Consider the following 18,168-nt stretch of genomic DNA (forward strand, 5'->3'; position numbering starts at 1 on the left):
TGAGAATTCTTTATGCAATTTCTTCGAGAGTTTTTCCCGTAATGATTTAGAAAATTCCTGCAGCAGATTCTTTCGGAATACCTTCAGCAATTCCGGAGAAACTTGCTTCAAAAGTTTCCATGGGAATTTCATGAGCAATTAGTTTGGAAATTTCTTAGACAAATATTTTGAAGACCTCTCCGATTTTTACTCTGGGAACTTTTCTTGTAATTTTTGTAATTTCTGGATTTTTTTTAAACATCGGCATTTTTTTAGAGCTCTTACAGTCAGAATTCAGAATTTGCATGCAAATTCTTTCAGCAATTCCTTTTGGAATTCTTTCTAAAATTCCGTCAGAAATTCCTTTGATAATTTCTCCAACAACTCCTTTACTCTGACATGGTTTTTTTTTGGAAAATTATTTGGTAATTCCTTCTTCGGCATATTCTTCGAGAGTTCCTTTGAAAATTTCGTTTTAAATACATTCAATTTTGTTTATGAAAATTTCTTCAGTAACTCCTATATGTCGGCAATTTATTTGGGTTTGGATTTGGCCAATTTCCTTTGAAAACCTTTCATAATTTCTTCCGGAATTCCTTAGGAAATCCTTAAAGGCATTTTAGAACAACTGCTTTAAAAATTTCTCCGATAATTTTAATGGAAATTTATTTGGCAATTCCTTTGGAAAACTAAACTGGTATTTCTTGTAGTTGAAAATCACTTCGAGAATTCCTTTGCAATTCATCCGATATTTCCATTTTCGTATTTCTTCGGGTATTCTTTTGGAAATCGCAATTCCCTTGAAAATTCTTTGAGTAAGTCCAAATGAGATTTTTTTAAATTTCAAAAGGAATAGTCTAAGAATTTCCACAGAAATGCCTGAAGAAATACCAAAAGAATATCCATAGAACATACCTAAAAAAATTGTGAAATAAATCCCAAAAATTATTGTTTGAGAAATTTCCAAATTATGGGCCTAAGGAATTTCCAGAGAAATTGCCAAAAAGGCTTCCTATAAAAATTTTAAAAAGAATTACTTATGGATTTTTAAAACAAATTGCCAAAGGAATTCTCCAGGAAAATGTTAAATAGTGAAGAAACTCACAAAAGGACCGCTGAAAAAATTATCGATGAAATAGCTAAAGGAATTGTCAAAGAAATTTTCGAATAAATTTTCAAAAATATGCCAACAAAATTTGAAACAAATTGCCGAAGCAATTTTCAAATGCAATAAATATAAAGTTAATGAAATCATGGAGAATTACAAAAAAAATACGTTCAATGCTTCCAGTGAGCTATTCGCTCTTTGAAGGAAGCACGACTCGAGTCAAGTACAAGACACTGAAGACGACCTTACAGTTGAGGTCGAAATACGTATCTGTCAAAGGATGCAAATTCTTAGTGGAATTCAAAGGAACAGTACTTAACGCGATTTTCTTTTTATTTATTTAAAAGTAGCTTAACGAATAATGTCTAGTTCGAACCGAAAACACAATATTTCTGTACAACACATATATTTTGTTGTTTTTTTTTTTAATTCCTGTAATTCATACTTCTCACAATTGTTCTTGCAAATAATTTTCATGTGCAAGCTATAAAAAAGAGATTGTCGCTATGAACGTTGTGATCGATCCGAAAATACTAACATCCTGTACTGCCCATATCGCATAAGACTAATATTCAATAGGAGTAGGCATCGGAGAAAACGCAGCCCAAAGTTTGCAACTTTCGTTTGTATGGAAATGAACCTTATTTTGGAAATTTATCATGTTTAAAAATATTGAAATTTTGTTTGACAAAGTGTCTACATATTTTGTATTGAATAAGTCAACCGTGAGAAACCCACATTCCAACCAACATTTTGGAGACCAACTAATCTTGTAGCGTGGCTTTCAAAACCGCTCATAAAACCTAAAACGTTCTATTTTAGTTACATCATCATACTTAGCTCTTCTAGTCTGTTTGACCGAAAATAATTACTAGAGACGTCACGTACTTAATATTTTATTACTATAAGCTTTATTCAAACGAATTCGTTGGATTTTACAATAATGCATTCCAATTAAACCAACTAAACAAAATTGAATCAAATAACCAATACCGTGAGAATTTGCCCAGAGAAATCACAAAAAAATCCACGAATTGAGCCTAAATACCTCCAGCATATATACACATAGTTTATATAATGTCTCAGGGAAATCCTTTTAGAGATTTCTAAACAAACTACTCAGCTAAGATTGAATATACACTATTTTGGTGCTTAATTTCCAGAAAGTAAGTCTGCCGATTGTTCTTACCAATCCAAATCTCTAAAAATAAAACAGGTAATCAAGTAACTCCAGGCGTATTTAATGTTTTGTTCAAATACGCCATTAATAAACATTGGAATAATCATATGAATTTTTAAATTTTAAGTGATTGTCAAGGAAAAATTCTAGGGGGTGCCAAATTTATTCTAGGGGGTGCCAGGCACCCCTGGAACCCCCCCTAGCTACGCCAATGGTTTGGAGGTTATTCAATTTAATATAATGTTATTGAAAAACATCTATAATAATGATGAATTAAATAATTGTAAATATCTGGATGCCAAAACTTAACACAAATTGCTTTGTGTGTTGAAGATGCAAACCTTAAACCTAGTGGTCTACAAAGTAAGTCAAGAACTCTAACGACTCAAACATTTGGTTTTGTAACACAAACCAATCCTCATCCACTTCCTTCATATGGGAGAGATTGTTACATTGCTGAGCTTGCCAGCTACTTTCCAAATATTCCTTCGACTATGTTGCATTACAAATCAATATGGTCTACAGATACCTCGGTTTTCAGATCGACATCTCATCAAATGTGTATAGATATATTAATGTAAATATTTCTCTGTTACATCTCATTTCAATATTTCTTGACTTCCAATCTACAGAATTCCCTCAATTACTATATAGATATTTCCTCTATGATTTCCAAGCGTATATTTCCTCATAAATTCTCAGATGAATATCACACCATCGATTCATCAATTAATAAATTAACTCAAGCTGACAAACTTCATTGATTTTCAATCAATATTTCTTAATCGATTTTCAAAAGGATATCGCATTATCAATACATCTTCTTCGAACCTAACCTAGACCAACGTCCACCGATATCTCCATCGATTCTTAAATCGATATGTCCGTTGACCATCTATTTTATGTTTCCATCGATTCTCAAATCGATAATTCCTTCGATTCTCAAATCGATAACTCCTTCGATTCTCAAATCGATAACTCTTTCGATTCTCAAACCTATAACTCCTTCGATTCTCAAATCGATAACTCCATCGATTCTCAAATCGATAACTCCTTCGATTCTCAAATCGACAACTCCTTCGACTCTCAAATCGATAACTCCATCGATTCTCAAATCGATAACTCCTTCGATTCTCAAATCGACAACTCCTTCGATTCCAAAATCGATAACTCCTTCGATTCTCAAATCGACAACTCCATCGATTATCAAATCGATAACTCCTTCGATTCTCAAATCGATAACTCTTTCGATTCTCAAATCGATAACTCCTTCGATTCTCAAATCGATATCTCCATCGATTCTCAAATCGATAACTCCTTCGATTCTCAAATCGACAACTCCTTCGACTCTCAAATCGATAACTCCTTCGATTCTCAAATCTATACGAGTCTCAAATCCACATCATGCTTTCGGTTCTCATATCGACCTCGGACCATTGACTCTGATGCCGTTTCTTCATCATCGATTCTCAAATCGATCACGCTACCGATTCTCAAATCGATTGATAAAACGCCATCTCATCTTCGATTTTACCCCATCGGGCAAGTCAATGAAACTTACGGTGAATGAATCTGTAAATGACTCAACCCGCTCAACCACAATGGGCTTTTTTCATGTCAGAGCGTGCATTTGTTTACAAAGGTTGAGCAACAGCTGCAAACACGGACCTGTCATCTCAATAGAAGAACCGTCAAAGTCAAAGACCCGAAAAATCAGCTGATTTAAGACGTCAAATGCAATGCGAGTCTAATAAGGGTGTGGAAGAAAATACTTCGTGTTCGTGAGATCCGTCTTTGGTGCAAAACATATCACTATTACAAGCAAAGCGAACTCCCATAAGAACGCGTGTCAAATAGTGACGTCACTATTTGTGAATACATTTTTTCCTTCCTAACTAATACATAGCCATCTCTTCTTCTTACCCACCTGTAATATACTCTCATTGTGTCAAATGAAAAGGTCCATTATTGACAAGCAAAAATGAGAAAAAATTTCCTTAAATATTCTAGATCCTGTATCAATGATCAATGTTCACATCGCTTCCTCCTCCATCTCCAGCCGCACAACTCCGAATGGGGTGAAGAGTAACCACACACTTCATTTACCCTGCAACATCGATGCCACATTTAAGGAACTATTTGTCTCGCCATTTGCATTAATGCTAACGATTATTTAATTATCATCGATGATTTCTGAACTCTCCATCCCAGCATCTTTTTTTTTCAATTTTTTGTCTTACCGTTTCTGTAGGGTCCACACAAGTGCTAAAAGATTTTGGAGATTTCTGACACAAATCACATACACGCACTTTTCTCACTTTTTTCACTTTCACCTCGTCGCCAGATGTAGTGTTTGACCACCGCCGGAATCTAATCCCGACCAGAAACACGACCCAACTCGAGATCCGGATCCCCAAATTCAACCATCCACAATCACTCTCCCGACAACACTCCCCGTCCATGTTCCTCTTCCATCCTCTAACTTGACAACTCTCCACCAATGTCTCTTTCCTTACAGGTCCGCTTATTGCACCTGCATGTTAGTATTTGTAAATAGGGGATAAGACCCTACAGTAATCTTGACTCTATTGATTAACGGTTAGTCTTAGACTAAAAAAAGAGTGTTTCTCTAGAATGGCTGCATGAAGGAACTTCTGGAGGAATATTTCAAGGAATTCCTGGAGGAACGTCAGGAGCAATATTAGGAGCAATTTCTGGAGGAATTCCTGGAAGAATTTCTGAAGGTATTCCTGGAGGCATTTCTCAACGAACCCTTGGCAAAATTCCTGGAGAAACTTGTGGAAGATTGCCTGTAGGAATTTATGGAAGAATCGCTGGCAAAATTTCTTGAGGGACGTTAGGAGGAATTCCTGGATTTCGATGACGAATCTTTGTGGGAATTCCTGCAGAAATCTCTGAAGATTCCTTGGAAGAATTCCGAGAGAAATTCGACGGAATGAACGGAATCCCAGGAAGAATTTCCGGAGGAATTCCTGGAGGCATTCCTGAATAAATTCTTGGTAGAATGCCTGGAGGTTCCCATGGAGGAACTCCTGGAAGAATTCGTGAAGGCTTCTTCTTCCTTACGGCTCTACGTCCTCACTGGGACTTGGCCTGCCTCGCTTCAACATAGTATTCTTTGAACACTTCCACAGCTATTAATTGAAGGGCTTGCTTTGCCTGACATTGCATGAATATGTATATTGTGAGGCAAGTACAATGATACACTATGCCCAGGGAGTCGAGAAGATTCTCCCGACCGGAACGGGAATTGAACGCGCCGTCTCCTGATTGGCGATCCTTAGCCTCAACCTCTAGGCTAACTGGAGACCCAATTTCGATAAGAAACAATTTCGAGATAATTCGTGAAGGCATTCCTGGAGAAATTCCTGAGTCCCGTAACGTGGGTAGATCACCTTAGAACGGTGCGTTATGGTGTAAGATCTACCACATTGCATCAAATTTTAATCTTGCTATTTTACTGCCTAAAGTGGTAGCATACCAGATTAAAATTTGATGTATTTTTGTAATGGTTATGTTTTAATTTATGTTTTGTTTTTAACTTCTAATAAACCTTTTTGTTTCAGGAGCATTCAGGTAATTTTATTGTATAATAATACCATGTTTTAATCTTACCACCATCCTGGCGCACTAATAAATATTTTTTAGCAAATCACCGTATACATCACCATAATAATACATGCGAACATGTTTAAATATCTATATCGTTATCTGGAAGCGTTTGGTACGGGAGGTCCACGCTTCCATCTTTTCCCTCGATTTCAAGTTGTAGAATGTTTTCAAATATTAACTATGTTGAAACCTTTGTATGCCTTGAAATCTTCTCTGCGGTACATGCTGCGCAGTTGGCCTGGCCGTTAGACAAGAAAAATGAATAGACTTGAAAAGCAATTCCTGGAGGAATTTCAAAGCAATTCCTGGAAGAATTTTTGGAGGAATTCGTGGAAGCATTCAAGGAGGAACTCTTGGAGGATTACAGGAGAAATCCCTGGAAGAGTTCCCGGAGGAATTTCTGGAGGAATAACTCGATCAATAGATCGACATTCAAAACTAAAAATCTAACAGATGGCACTTTATTGTGTGGTAGTAAAATAGAATTTTCACGGTGAAGAAGTTGTTCCGGAACATGAAGTGCACATAAAAAGTTACCTTTTCAAACCATTCTTGATTTCTATTCACTAACTTTTTACTAAACTATCCCGTTTTCTAACAATTAATGTTTTTCGCAATTTTTCCATACGATTTGACAGTTCTTGACTACCATGCTTCCGTGAGCTTGAGGTGAGAATTTGAGAAGCTTCACAACCGAGAGTAGCACAGACGATGCACTGAATAGAAGCGATGGTGTCGCCGCGCAGGTGTCAGCGCTGGAAACTTGATGCTATAATGGTTCTTGACTGCTCTTTTCGCTGCTGGCGCCAACTGAGAGCAATCAATAAAAACGTAAACAACATTCATTCTATTCTTTGACGAGTCCCTGTAGGAATTCCTGGAGGAATCGCTAGATTGATTCCTGGAGCAATATCTGGAGGATTCTCTAGAGGAATTTCTAAAGGAATGCTTGGAGGAATCCTTGGCGGAGTCCCTGAGAGAATTTCAGGAGAAAACCCTGAAGAAATTTTTGGAAGAATCAAGGCAGACATTCCTGAATCCTTGGATGAATTTCTGAAGGAATCCATGGAAAAATTCCTGGAGGAATTTCCAATGCAATTCCTGGAGGAATCCGTGGAAGCACTCCAGGAGGAACTCATGCGCAATTTTCAGTAGGAATCCCTGGATGAAACTTTTTGAGGAATCCCTAGAAGAATTATAGGAGGAATCCCTGAAGAAATTTGTGGAGGAGTACCTGGAGGCATTCTTGAAAGAATCCTTGGAAGAATTTCTGGAGGAATCGGTGGAGGAATTCATAGAGGATTCTCTGGAGGAATTCCTGAAGGAATCCCTGAAAGAATTTCTGGAGGAATTTGGAGAAGCCCCTAGAGGCGCTCTAAAGAAATCCTTGGATGAATTGCTGAAGGAAGCTCTGGAAAAATCCTGCAGAAATCCCTGGAGGAAATCCTGAGGGAATCTGTGAAGGAATTTCAGGATGAATCCCTGGAGGGATTAAAGGAAGTATCCCTGGAGGAATTCGTAAAAGATTTCCTGGAGGAATCCGTGGATAATTTGCTGGAGTAAATCTTGAAGGAATTCCTGGAGGAATCCCTGGAGGAATCTCTGTTGCAATTCCTAGAAGTAGTTCAGGAGGAATTCCTGGAGGGATTCTTTACGGGATTTATAGAGGAATTCTTTGTAGAATTTCAAATTTTTGAGGCTTCCTGGAGGAATGTCTGGAAGGCTTCTTGGCGAAACTCCCAGAGGAATTTATGATGAAATTTCTTGAGCAACTTGTAGAGCAACTTTTGTAATTGTGCATCGAACATTTGATCATTTTCTAAGTTTTCTTCCATAGATACTGGATTACAACTAGATGTTCATCATACAGAGGATATACCAAAGTGTTATTATTTCACCAGATATGCATCATAAGACGTCGGAAATTGGAATGGCGCTTATGTCACTTTGTAGAATTACGGCTGTATAGGCGTGGGTATTCAGTATGATCATGCTGAGGGTAACGGATTCGATTTCCGATCGGTCCAGGAACTTTTCGTAAAGGAAATTTCTTTGACTTTCTTGAGCGTAGAGTATCTTTTTGCCTGCCACCCGATATACACATGCAAAATACTCATTGACAGAGGAAGATCTTAGTTACTAACTGTGGAAGTGCTCATAGAACACTAAGCTGAGAAAGCAGGTTTTGACCCAGTGCAGATGTTACACGAAGAAGAGAGGCACACTCTGAAGAATTTTCACGTCCGATTTACGTGAAAATATAGGTGATTTTCGTCCACCATATTTTTCACGTAGCCTTGGCCTGAATTTCAGGTAGCTGGATAAATTTCAGTTTCGCTATCGACGTGATGAATCAGGTGAATTTGACATGCATTTCACGTATTGTTTGCGTAAAATGTGCGTGAGTGCTACTGGAATCTCCGGTAACTTTTATGTGAAAACATCATTAGTTCTACATGAATTTCAAGTAATCTTGTCATGGTTTTTGAATTGAAATAAATCAGACGCACCAGTTTGTAGCGTATGAAGTGGTAAGAGATTTTAAATCCTTATAAAATGCAATGTAGAAAGCATAGATTTTACTCTACCATAAAAAATCATTGATTTTATAAGGGCATAAAAACTTTTGCCTCCTCAAATATACTACAAGCTGGTGCAAATACGTAACAATAGAAAAAGTAATTTTTATCAGTATTTTATTTCAGAGTAATAAATACTTACAACTGTGTTATTATAACTATTTTTAACCTTATCCTTCTTAAGATTGGATAGAAATCTAAACAAATCCAAGGATTTTACGCAACATCCTCGTAGTCCAGCTGTTCCCAACACTCACTGAATTGGTCCGTCACCGTCTATTGATATCCAGCTTCTGAAATCAATGAAAATAGAAAAAGTCTCAATTAATTATTATCTATTGCGAGATCTATTGTCATAAGCAATTAAATTACCGTTAAATACTTGCAGCAACTTGCTCCTGAACTTTAAATTAGCAACCCGTTCTTGCACAACAAACTTCTCGACGCCATATTGATTTTTTTTGCACACCTGAATTTCACGTAAGTTTCGTTTCGCGGAAACTTCCAAGTCGGAAGTACACTAATACCAACGCATTGAAACGATTTACGTGAAAACCAGGTGGATTCCACCAAACAGGATGGTGCACACGACGTGGTTATCGAGTGAAGGTTACTACCCGGAGAAAAGCTAACCATAGGGTGTATGGTGAAAACCATTCCTGCACCATACAGTGTACCAGCTACAATAAAGTGTATTGTAATGAAATGGTTCGCTATACTAAACATTTACATTGGATTTTTATGTAACAATATATTATACTGTTTTTCTTACGTTTGAACCATTCACTTTTCCGAAACATCATTTTTCCGTGAATTTTTAATTATTTCTGGTGTTCGATTTGAATAGATCGTATGTTTGCTGTGATTCCTATGTAGATTCGACCTTTTCAAATCGAACACCAGATTTATTCAGTTTAAGATTTTTTCCGTGCTTTGTTTTGTTGATGTTTGTGACTTTTTTGATGCAAAGGAAAGGAAAGAGAAAAAAGTGAATAAGTTGAAACATCAATTTAACCTTTTGGAATCGATTTTTTTCGCCGCTGTTGACGCAACCTCGCTGGTGTCGAACACGTTTGTTATGCTCGGTTTCATCGCCGGGGTCATATATGACCCCTCCGGCTCCAAAGGGTTAATGCCAATAACATGTTTAAATCAGTGGTAAACCAGATGTCCTAAGAACTGCAGGTCCAAGAGATATGGCGGGCTCGAGGGCGGGCTAGGTGTGTAGAGTGCGATGAGAGAAATACTAATGCAATGTAGGCCAACCTGGAAAGATGCAGGTCAGATTACCGTAAATCAGTAAATGAGTTCAACACTTCAACACTATTCTTTCTGTATTTGCATTTAGGGGAGTTTTCTCCTCTTCTCTCATGTGAACTTGCCTTCGACCACAATCGAATCAAATGCGGTTGACAAACTTTATCTTTGACGTAGAGCCATCTTTAACATATGGACTGGACTGAACACTGAAATGACTTTTAGTATAGGTTCATCTGCGGGTTCGCTTTCTAACCTAACTTATATTTGAATCGAACTTGACAGTTATCTCATGAGTTGTTATGTATTTCAAACTTTAGTCAAACTGGTGCCTCAATATTGCAATAACGGTTAAGCACGCTGTAATGATACTTATGTACCTCGTCACCCACTTCATGCAACTACATTAGTGGTCTAATAACACTTAGCGCGCTCGGCATAGTTCCATCATGCCGCTCAAAGTGTTGCCACAAATAATGCTTAGTTTGTGAAACACGGTTATCTGGCTGGTGGGGAATGGGAGCCTAAGCTTCAACTGTTAATGCAATCAGAGACTACACAGACTTAGACGTGGGCGATCCTATATATGAAGGGTTATCCAAAACGCTCTGGGAATTCCCAAAGCGCATTCTAATAAATCTAATAAGCCTAAGATGCCATTAACAGGAGGAAAATGGCAAGATAATATAACAATATATGGTTTATGTAATGTAAAACAATTCAACATAACAAAAGAGAACCATTCCAAAACCATTTGATTAAATGTATAACCAGTAGTGAAATTACAATTAAAAACAATTTATTTACGGTACATTTTATTGTTTGAAACCATTCATGTACCATACAATGTACGGTATATTTAAACCCACGTATCAGTATTTTGAACAATTCATTAACAATAAAATGTATGGTTTTGCAAAAAAATATATATGGAGAAAAATATTTTTTTATATTGTTACGATACTTAACAACCTGTATAATATATTGTAAAAATCTTATTTACAATTCACGGTATGGTATCCAACATTACATCTTATTGTTTTTGTATTTTTATTTTTACAGTGGTGTCTATTGTAAAAATATGGTTCTAAATAGTACTGTTACAATATAACGTTCGGTTTTTCTACTGTATTTTTTATTCGGGTAATGTCACGTAACTTATGAAGTTTTGAGAATAAGGATGAGCTACGTGATATTTCACGTAAGTCGGACGTGAAAATTCTTTAGAGTGCAGGAATGCAGTACAACAAGCAGTACAACGAATGCTGCGACAGCGAGTAGCAAATAATTGTATTATGTAGCAGCTCTCTGGTTGGGAGAATGGTAGGAATCAAATGATAGCCCCAAACAGCCACTCCTGTAGACTCAAGTTTTTAATTATGAAAGGTATATTGACTACAATTTTGCACAATTGTTGCATTCACGATAAATCTTGGCAATCCAAGATCTTCCTGAATGCTCCCACATTTCGCCTCTCTGACGACACCCCTGAGCCCATTCGAAATTCCCAAAACTTTCACTCATCTGCCGAAAAATCGCCACCTTTGTTGCTGGTGATCGTCAATGGTAGAATTTGAATTCCCAATCTGGCTCAACTTCATTATCGTGAAAATCGCCATCCAAAATCGAAAGTGGATGGAAATCAGATCAGTACTCTCCGCCACCATGGATGAACCACCGACTCCCACTGTTTCAGCGTTTGTATTGTCTGCATTCGACCGTCTGCCTTTGCTGCCATAACGCAATTTCCGCGCGAGGAAGTGAAATTCCTGCAGCCTGTTGTGCGTTCCTTCTATCTCACTGGCAGCCAATGCGATGGCCAAATTATCGCGCTGCTATCATCATCGAATCGAACCCAATTCGCAATTTCACCTGTCTGAATGTTTCGCCGATTGCCGATCGTGATCGCTGCTGACTGGAGCGCTACGGTGCGGTGATGAGATAAGTAAAGATAAGCATCGCCGCAGCATCGCCGGCCGGGTAGGGGATAGATGCGCCTCGGCGATGATGTGGTGGACTACCACGAAGCGGAAAATCGTTTTCAGAAATAAGGTCTGCTCTGTCCGGCGCGATGCCGGTTGCGTCCGGGGAGAGATGGCTCAATAAATCGGCTTGCAAACGGAACGATGATGGACTGAAGAAGAGAAACTTTTTCCCCCAAACAGCGTGAACATTTCAATGTCGGATTCACTCCGCCGCAATTTCGAAAGACGGTATCATGTACCTTCTACTATACGCGTACATGGGGTCAACGTTTATTAATAGCTTTTGAAGTTGGATTACTTATCGGTGATTAATTGTACGTTGAACTGCTCCTTCGAGAAGGTTATTAGTCTATCGCGGTGCTTGTGTATATTCAAATCTGTATCTAATTCTCGCTTCTTTTGATATGAAAACGATGAAAACAGTTGGATTTGTCCGTTAAGATCACACAGATCATACGATAGTTCCAGTTAGCCTAGTGGTTAAGGTTATGGATCGCCAATCCGGAGACGACGGGTTCAATTCACGTTCCGGTCGAGAGAATTTATTTGGCTCCCTGGGTATAGTGTATCATAGTGCTTGTGTCACAATATACAAATTCATACAATAGCAGGCACAGAAAGCCCTTCAATTAATAACTATGGAAGTGCTCAAAGATAGATTTGTATAATTTTGGAAAAGTACGAGACACTGTAGACGACCTTACAGTTGAGGTTGAAATACGTATTCGTCATAAGATACAAATAGGGTAAAAGCACTAGACTTCGCCACTGCTCTAGTTTTCGCCCCCTCCATACAATTTCCATTTTTTATGTATGAAGTGGCGAAGATTAGGGCAGAATTTTAGGCGGTCGAAGTCTAGGGTCTAGGGTAAAACCTACATAGTTGGAATTGGGTTGTTCAGGGAATAAAATATTGCTATTTTCTATAACCTAATCGATAGATCTCATTTTTCTGTGTATAACGCGATTTTAATGGATTCCAATAGCTTTGTTTTGATGGTTAAAATAACAAATAGTTTTAGTTTTTGTGGATAGAATGACAGTTCAATCGATAAAATGACAGTTCGACCCGAACAAAAAAAATCCCATACAAACTTTAAATGCATTTTAAAAAAAGTTCCCGCACTCCAAAAATTATGAAATTTTGGATTTCGACTAATGTTTGGGCTGAGAATCTGATTATAAAATAATCCGAATACCCCTAAAGAACCTGTAGTGTATAGATGCTTATTGTTATGCAAATTTTATATAATGTGAGATGTGTCTATTTGAAAAGCCAGTATTGATTTTGGTTTACTCGTATAGTCGGGATACGTTCCACCCGTTCCACCAAAACCAACCATGAACGGCTCGCGTGCTGTCTGCATGAACGAGAGCTGTCATTCGCGACGCGTTCGGAGATGATTGGTTGGTTGGTGATACACACACAAACACACATGCATACAGGCGGCTCTGTGTACAGCGTTGCGCGAATGAAACTGGTTTGATGAACGGTAGGAAAGAGTTTCGCCGGCATAGATGAATGTTTGTGTTGGTGTGCATGGGTATGGAAAGAAGCGGGCTGAGAGTAGTTTGAAGTCTGGCGTTCAGTTTGTTAACGACTTTTGGGACGAACGAACGCCTCTGAAAATAAATTAGGTTTTTTTGGTCGAATTTTGCATTTTTTGCTTGATTCGACTTGTGTAAACTATAGATAGTAGAGTAAACATAGATCCGCGGATACCGCTGAGTGAAAGGTTTCAAGCGTGCAAGTAGTAATTTGCAAGAGTGTTATGACGTCATGCGGTCCATTCATGTTGTTGACATCGTGACGTCATGCTCGTTTGGATACAGATTTTGACAGTTCGTTTGGATACAATGGATTCATCTTAGCGGATCTATGTTTACTCTACTATCTATAGTGTAAACCATGAGTTTACTACAGTCTGTTTATAACACAGTCCCGCAAAGAGTGAAACCAAATCTACCTATCGAACTGTCAAATCGGCTACCTATCGAGCACGCCAGCAAAATTGTGAAAACAAAGTCGGGCGAAGAAGAAGAACAACACTCAAAAGAAGTTGTCTTTGCGTGTCTCTATATATACAGTCTCTAGAGTTTACTACATGGTGCAGTCGGTAGGCGCAGTAGGTAGTACACACCAAAATTTTTGAAATAGGCCTTTTCATGTGACTGATCCGTGCATGCATTTGTTTACAAAGCTTGAACAACAGCTGCTAACAAGAACGTGTCATCTTCATAGAAGAACTGTCAAACGCCCGAACAATCAGCTGATTTAAGACGTCAAATGAAAAGGCCCATGCTTCCAGCACGCAAAAAAAAAATCAGCAAAAGAAATACAGTCATGACCCGCTGGTTGGAGGCTTAATAGTTGGGTGACTTTTTAGTTGGGGCTGAATTTCAGCACGAAGTTGCTGATCAACTGTCAAAATTGCTGGGTGGTTCAGCAAGTTGAAAAATCATTGCTGATACTCAGTAATTTGTATTGCTGAATGCAATCAGCACGCAAAAAAACAGCAAAAATATTTTGCAGTGTAGTAAGTAGAGCGAGCAGATCTCTACGTGATATAAATTCCAGAGCGAGCAGGTCTCTGAGGCATTTGTTTTATGTAATCGTGCGATAATAAATAGATCAATTGTGATTGATTGTTATAAGGAAGTTAAAGCAGGACTTTTTAAGTACACACTCTGTGATATTTATGTTTTGAAAAAAAAAATCAAAATGTGAGCAGAAAATTTTGTTCTGCGGTGGAATACAACAAAAAAAGTAAAGTGAGCAAAAGTTTACATAATTAAATCTACAGAGTGATAAGGTCTCTGAGACCAAGCCCACTCATGGGCTCAATCAAGCGTTTTAACGGTAAGTAGAGCCCCGAACAAAGAAACGAACCGCACCGGTCGCTGCTAAGTAGGGCTCGAAAGCGAAAAGTTTACGTACGGTTCGTAGCAGGGCTTAGAATATAGAGACACGCAAAGTACGGTCTCTATCCGTAGGCTCGTGCGCTCTCTCGCGTTTAGCTCTCTGTGTAGCGTAAAGAGGAGACGAAAGAACATGAGTATGGATTTGTTGCCCGGTATATAGTTTCTAGAGAATGATTTTCTTGTTTTGTATAGGTAGAAATTTATTTTAGTTTGCATCAAATATTCAAAATTTTTATTTTTACTTGCTTTGAAATTTTCAACCAAATATTATAATAGATCGTTACACGAATAACACAACAAATTGTCTGACATACAATTGTGATAGAGTGACAATACAAACGCAGAAAAATAATAGGTTTAAATTGACAAGCTTTGCTTAACCCTCTACTTCCCATGGTTGCTCTAGAGCACCATCGATTTTCGACGAACTCGAGACAAACGAAATCAGATGATTATGATGCAATAGTTTTTAGAATATGATTGTAATCTCATTAGGTAAACCTAACTCCCAACTACTTGTTTCAATAGTGGAACTATTGATAAACAGTCAAAATACTATTGATTTACAACTAAATTTTTTTTCGTTGATTTCGAAAAATTTGGCCAATTTGCAATAACTTTTGTTCGAGAACTTTCTTGGGAAACAATTTCTTGGCATAGAAAAAGTCGTTCAAAGTCGTGGGAAGGAAAGGGTTAAGTATGTTTTGAATAAAGTTTTCCCTTCTTCGCCAATTTTAGGATCATGCATATCGAAAATGTATTGATTTTCTCTTAAAATAGTTACGATTGTTTATAATCGCACTTTTAGTTTTTGATTCGGCCGATCGTTTCGAAACTTATATTGTTCGTGCAGTTGAAAATCGGAATTTTTGACACGCGAAAATTGATTTTTCTCCTAAACCATGTGTCGGACGTACGTCGGGCATAGTGCGCTGGATAGAGGGCCAGGTCCGCTGTCCAGCGCACTACGTCCGACGTTAGGTTTCACGTATGGATTTTGAGAAAATTCGATTGTCGGGTGTGGGGAATCTTCGGGTTTCAACCGCGACGACAATATTTGGAATGTATAGTGATTCAGTGAGTTTTGCTTTTTTAACACGTACATGCTTGAGCCGGGGTTTCTACGCTGCAAGTAAAGTTTGGTTTCGCACATTTAGAAAAATGTCCAAATAAATAACTCGCGAAGTTCGTTCCGACAAGTTCCAAAATTATCGTCATCCGTCGCAGATTCCGGTAAGAAGATGTGCGTATTTTCCTAGGGGCAGGACAGATACAGCGAGAGTAACTCTGTTATCGAAGTGTTGCTCAGAATTCCTCAGGATTGCTCTGGATCACTCTGGTTTTCCTGAAGTGTTGCCTGATACCAGTGAAAAATCGAGCAGTCTTGCCTGATTTCCCGCTTCGTAGAGACGTTTCTGAATGGATTCGAGCGAAAAGAGTTACTCAGGATTGCTCAGAGTTGCTCCGGATTGCACAGTGTCTTGCCCCTAGGTATTTTCTAACCCGAAAAGATACCATTTGACGGTAATAAGTGACCACAAGGTTTTCTTTCTCCACTTTCCGGGCTGAGATCCCCCGTTTTGAAAGAGCTGTGCCTCGCGTTTCATTTTGTCGTGTATATTTCGAAAAAGGCAAAGGAGTTTTGGTTTGATTGCTATTTAAAAAAAAGTGGTCGTCAGTGGGTGGTTTATTAAATATAAATTTGAAAATATAAATTAAATAAACGAGACATTAGGAAGAAAGTGTGCGAAATGAGTAACTTCACCCTTGTAGAAACAATAGGGGAAAGCAGAAAAAAAAATCTGCGACAACTGTGAATAACACTGATCATACAGAATAGGATGTTCGACATTATTTAGATCTATAAAAACAACCCAACAATAGGGGAGATTTTTCCAATATTACACATTTTTTATTCATAGCTCTATTATACACATTCTTATATATTTAAAACATATTCATCAATATGTAATCTGGATCGTTTGGTATACGCATCCTTCCTCCCCTGTAAATTCGAGAAGTACCTTGCCGAAAGAAAATATTCTGCACTCCAAGTATTTCGGAGAACACTTTGCGCGTAAATACAACGCAATAGACCTGGCCGCTTTGATGTATGTGTCCTGATATGCTGCAAGCATCAATATTGACAAGAAAAGTAACACGATTGCTTTCCAGGGTGATTCCGCGTACTGGCTGCGTATGTATAAGATTAGATTTGAGTAGTTATGATTTTTCAAAGATGCTTTGACTGTACCTAGCTCAATTCAGATATCATAAAAACACTAGTTATTTTTTTTTGTAAAAACAAACTTTAATCATACCGATAAAAATCTAAAAAACTGAAGTCGAGCTGCCAAGTTTCATCAATTGAAATGGGCGGTGTGCAGGACTGCCATATTGTAGGTTCCTCATTATAGAAAAAGCAAGTGTTGGATGTTAAAATACAACAAATGTTGTATGAAGTGCCAAAAAAGAGAGTGGGCTCATTATGTACTTTCACAAATACGAAGTCTACTTCAAGCGCATAGAATCTGCTTCCAACAAAATATTCATATACCAGTATATAAAATATCGCAATATATATTAAGATTTCCGATTGATGCTTTGTAACTAAAAGGTTGTGACTGAGTATAGAATTAGCTAATGTTAAAATACACGTTTATGAAAAAAGGTTGCGCAAACTTATCGCAGACTGTTAGATTCAAGAATTTTGACCTACGCGAAGTTGTAAAGGAGACAACTACGTAATAAATGTGTTGGAAATGCAAGGGATGTAATTATTCAATAAACCTAATGATTAAAAAAGATGCTCAAAATCTCAAATTCAGATACATTTCTTGCGAGAAAGGCAACATGGATATCGAAGAGATGGATATTATTTTAGATAAAAATTCAACCAACTAGTCATACAGTAAGCAACAAACATATAATTTAAAAAAGATTGCTTGAATTCCGGGATTAAATACAATCATACATTATTGAGAAAATGATATCTTGAAACGCATCAAAACTGGTAGAAATCTCCAAGGGAATTATTTATATGAGTTCAATTTTTACTAACAGTTTTCAGTCTTATCCAAAACCCCTTCTTTCAAAATATGAGCACAGATTATTATACTGAATAAGATTTGCAATAACACCATAGAAATAAACAAAATATTGCGATGATTTACGGAAGTGCAAAAAACCGATGGTACGGATAGAATAGAGACCACCGGTGCGGAAAGGCGACCGATCATTATTTTACTCACATGGAAACGAACGACCGGTGCGAAAATGGGTGGATAACGAAATTAAAAATCGTTAACGACGTGCTGTTGCGTGTGTAGTGTTAAGCCCACGAGTGGGCTTGGTCTGAGGAACAAATGTTGAAATTAGACTTTCAACCTTATTCTGGACTTGACGCTGGATTGGAGACATTGAGCCTGAACACCTCAATCCATGACAGTGTAGTTGAAGTCAGAAATAGAAAAATCTCTTATCAGGAAATTGTTCTGATAAACACAAAGTGGATGGATATTGTGT

At 37.8% G+C, this 18,168-nt stretch overlaps 1 long non-coding RNA gene across 1 annotated transcript; it reads left to right on the top strand.

Annotated features, from left to right (window-relative positions):
• The first annotated feature begins 15,430 nt into the window (after positions 1-15,430).
• On the top strand, positions 15,431-16,887 carry LOC134290700 (uncharacterized). Its single transcript, XR_009998896.1, has 2 exons — positions 15,431-15,890; positions 16,135-16,887. It is a non-coding gene; the product is annotated as an uncharacterized LOC134290700 (long non-coding RNA).
• The last annotated feature ends 1,281 nt before the right edge of the window (positions 16,888-18,168 follow it).

This window comes from Aedes albopictus, chromosome 3, assembly GCF_035046485.1.
Source record: "Aedes albopictus strain Foshan chromosome 3, AalbF5, whole genome shotgun sequence".
Classification (NCBI taxonomy): Eukaryota; Metazoa; Arthropoda; class Insecta; order Diptera; family Culicidae; genus Aedes; species Aedes albopictus.